This window comes from Manduca sexta, unplaced genomic scaffold (genome assembly GCF_014839805.1).
Source record: "Manduca sexta isolate Smith_Timp_Sample1 unplaced genomic scaffold, JHU_Msex_v1.0 HiC_scaffold_2082, whole genome shotgun sequence".
Lineage (NCBI taxonomy): Eukaryota > Metazoa > Arthropoda > Insecta > Lepidoptera > Sphingidae > Manduca > Manduca sexta.
This window is the reverse complement of record NW_023593011.1, coordinates 1-4,670: the sequence shown is the minus strand read 5'-3', so window position 1 is coordinate 4,670 and position 4,670 is coordinate 1. Positions and strand designations below refer to the sequence as shown.

Here is a 4,670-nt window from a genome sequence, read left to right as displayed (position 1 = left end):
GGAATTTGTTACCATGCACGTAAAACGGGACGAAAAAGGGCAAACTGTCAGCGCTTATAAACAGACATTTCCATTTGAGATTATTTACCGAAACCTTTTTGAATTACGATAAATGGCCAATGCCCTACTTTACCCAGTATTTCCTGAGAATCTTCCTACTAAAGTAACGAACAAATACAAGGGCCAATAGCCAATTTCTAAGAATTAGTTCAAGCCAATAACATAAAAGCCCTCTTTACAGTTTATTGTTCTCAAACTATTTAATGATTATACCCTGTCTTTGAAGTAAAGTTCTATATCAAATAACGGAATCAGGGCGATGGAAAACATTTATTAATCCTGATCAAAATATAATTTATTTGTCACACGAAAATTGTCTTTGATAGGTTTAGTAATTTCCCCTCAAATCTTTTGTTTGTTCAATACCTATGGGCTATAAGCAAACAATCATATTTTAATATTATATAATGTTATTATTATATTTAATATAATAATAATAAATGTATATTCTTCTGTTATATGCATACAAAATGCAAATGTTTAATATTTCTACATTATTTAATCGTATTATCATGTTGAGTTCGTATAAAAAATATTTAAATATAATTGAACCACTAAAAGCGTCCTGAGACTAGGTAATCAATAATATCCTGGATTGGTTGGGATGGCTTACCATCGAAATAGGCAATTAAATTTTCGCGGTGTTCGATTCGAAACCACGCCTGAATTGCTGGGGTTCGGAAAATTGTGCTAGAAATGCTGCGTTAAAATCGTACGAATTTTATCACATCGAGAAATGGAGATGATCTGGACGAATTATGAATGCACGAGGGATATCTTAACTGTCTGCTTCAAGCATAATGGACTAAAGATATTTCGTAAATATTTCTTTTTAAACAATATGTCTAAAATGTTTGAAGATTCTCAATATTCCACAGGCAAATAGTACATCAAAATTAGCTCAATTCTTAATCGCACAATTATTGCGTTATTACTCAGAATGAAAATAACTCATCAATTCGTTTACATTTTAGACAAATTGCACAAAAATGACCCATAAAAAGACTATGGGGATTGTTGACATTGCCTACTGAACTGATTCTCTTTTACAGTTGAGCCTCTTGCGCCAGCTGGAAGGTCCAAACAGCGAGCCGATCGAGCGCAACGTGCGCCCCACGCAGAGGCATCCGCCCGGACACTCCGTCATCTATGTCAAACAAGTCAAGGCCAAGCTATGATGGTGCAATAAAGTAGTTTATCGTGTTATTATATTATATAAGTATTAATTTTGTTTTTTCATTTACTCTGTCTATTTTTATTTTATTTATTTTATTTGTTTATTAAACACAAAACAGTTTACAATCATCAATGCATCATACTATTACATGAAAAATTATTCCTGGACTATAATTATAACCCAAAACATGTGTTCTAGAAAGTAAAAGTTACATATAGCAAGTATATATAAAACCACAGTTTGAATACTCTTAGGTGAATAGAATTATAAGATTGGTACAAGTGAGCAATTTGCGGGGTTAAGACTTATGAATCTTTGAGGATATAGTGGATGTGACATTTTCCCATGTTATTAGAGAATTAAGCAACACCAGACATTGCGATGCGACATCAGTGTAGTGTTGAATGTAAGGTTTGGCCCTTGATAGCCACAGATATCTAGAACCAATTACATAATTATTTTTATCTATAAAACATATTTAAAAAACAACTCCGTTAAAAATAATATTTCTCTGTTTTTCTTAAAGTACACTATGTTATCTAAACCGTTCGCGCGTGTACTGATTTTAATTTTAAATAAATTCAGTGTATCTACATTTCAAAACAATTCCGTTAATTCATCAAACGTGTCAACGTGGTGAAATACCTGTCGGTAATTTGGGCCCAGTCCCACGATACGGGTAAATTATTTCATTAATTTGTTGTTTAACTTTGGGAGGGAATCCACTCGTGCTGTCAAAAGGACGTAAATTGCTCTATATTTTGTTCAAGCTAGTACAAATTTTAAGGGTAAAGAATTGTTAGTACAATTAGATCACACAAAGCGAGTTTTGAAGTCTATTGGAATATAATTAAAACCCTTAACATTCCTTTTGTAATATTAACTAGAATTATTTAAACTTTCAAATTAAAATCTCTCCAAATGGAATGTCGACAAATGTAATATTTTATAGTTGTGGCTTAAAATTTAAAATAAACCTCTCCTCTAAAGTTCGTACATCCGTGATACTAAGTAGCTTAAGATTCAGGGTATACCAAATTAGTGAACCCCTGTATATACTAGTATTAAGATCATATAGATTTGTTATGTTATTTTAAATACAATTAAGTTTCTCTAAGTCTATTTTTTTTAAACAATTTCAATTCAGATTTCTTCACACACTAGTTGTTAAGTCGACCATGCATCAAAAGTCACCTTCAAACCACGTCCTAAGATAAATTATATTTACAAGATACAAGACATTGGTTGAACCCTCCTAAATTGCATTAAATGAACACATCCGCTAAAAATAAATTTACCTGTGCAAAATAAAAAAAAACAATCTACTAGCGCACAATATCGGCTTCTTTCTTTTCGATATTATTGTTAGAAAAATAACACGCAATTTCCCATTGATTTTATAATGCAGCAAGCATTAGCAATGTATGCAATGCGAATTTCGCCATCTGCTGGCTATTATTACTTTAGATATAAATAGAACTTACTACTTTAGATATAATTTACACATATTTTAATAGATATTAGCAAGGCGAAATAAAATCGATATAATTAGCTTGAAAAAATATATTTCTGAAAAATATATTTTATAAACATAATAACTTAATCAAAATACAAGTTAAAAAATAAAATTGAGCTGTAGCATTGATAAACCTAACTATAATACCCAGAGATACCTAGCGACAAAAATCAAACTCTATCCATCTATACAAATCCAGGCTACTCAAAATGCCAGCACAGAGCTCAATAGTCGTAGCAACGTGTTCATAAGCGTGTAAGTAAAATATATTTCGTAGCATGTGCTCATTATCGGAACTTAACAATAATTTTGACACAGATTTTGGCTGAGTTTTAGACTCACGGGTAGTCGAAATCGACCTCATACTAAACAGAAGTAGAAGCCGTTCGTATTCCTTGTCAAAGTTATCAGCCATTTGCGCGAATAATACCTTCATCATACGATATTTCTGCATCATTACGTCTTCGCCCTCATACCAAGGCTTCAATAATTCTGCGTGGGATTTCCGTAAACTTTCGTAATATTTCATCCTTTCGTCATATTCTTTTTCCATCATCATATCTCTCCAGCTAGTTATTGACAGGTCCCATATCTCACCAGGATGCATTTCTGTATACATCGTCTTCATTTTCATTACCTCTGTTTGGTGGTAAAAGCAGACGGGATTCTTCATAACGAATATGTCTGCTTCTAAAATTTCTTTTGTACGGATATATTTGAGGTTCTATAGCAGTAGCTTTCGTCACCAAATCATTGAGCAAATTAGTGACTATATTAGCAACCGCTTTTCTATTTATCCTGGTTTTTAATATCTCCACTTTTCTCTTCATAGTATCGAAGTCTTCAACAGCGTCAGCGAATAAATTTATAACTAATTTGCTTGCTAGCGTGTCAAAAAAACAAATATTGCAGAGGCTTAACTCCCAAAATTCACTATAAATACCTGGCTTGTCCGATACAAACGTAAAACACATCTCCCTGCTTTGTCCAGGAGCCAGTACATCTTCATTTTTGTTGAAAAAGAATACTTGCTCATATATATCTTCAGGAATAAAGGGAATGGGTTTTTTTACCTTCTTCCAACAATATCTTAAACTAACAGTACCAAGATTCTGCAGAAAAAGTCTACACCTGCCGGGTCTCTTCAAAGGTGTATTAAAATAATAATTCCAAGACGTACACTCTTCGTGCCAACTGGATTTTTGTATTTTCTCCAAGTGTGATACCGTTTGGCCAGGTATGTATTTGAAAATTACGGTGTTATTTATTCTGAGAGCATATACACCTGAAAGGACATCTTCCGAGGATCCACTTGCCAAGGTCTCAGAAACAGCCGGAACGGGCGGCATTTTTACTGGCGGGGTTTTAGGTCTACTACCTTTTATTATTAACTCACTAATAGCTGGCCTGAAAAAAATACAAATTATATCAATCCCATAATCTTTCATTTGATGTGGCAATCTTAACCCGTACTAGTGCTTACCTAAATGGGTCAATCTTTTTAATCTTTCTTTTCAAATCTTGTTCACGTTTAGCTCTGTATTTATGATAATCGGTATCTAGTTTCTTACAATCAACCCTTTTTGGTTCTCCCATGACGCCTTTTTCTGTAACTTGAATGTAACGTGGCACTCCAATATATTCAATCACACGTGGCCGACCCATTTCAGCCGGCGTCCTACGTATTTCATATACTGGATCGCAATAACAATCTTGTCTTAATGTATGTGGCTGTTCCCATAGTCCACCTCTGATTGTTGGCTTTTTTTCAACTTGAGCCTCTTCTAACACAATTTTGCGTTCCTTATCCTCGCGCACCTTTTCCAGTAAGTTCATCGTTAAGTCTGCTGGTGATCTGTTTGACTTTTGCCCGAGCTGTGTCGTCTCATCTTTTCGGATAGTTACCCATCTCTCCCA

The 4,670-nt window shown here is 33.9% G+C and overlaps 1 pseudogene; it reads right to left on the bottom strand.

Annotated features, from left to right (window-relative positions):
- Positions 1-2,801: 2,801 nt before the first annotated feature.
- On the bottom strand, positions 2,802-4,664 carry LOC115449726 (annotated as a pseudogene).
- Positions 4,665-4,670: the final 6 nt, after the last annotated feature.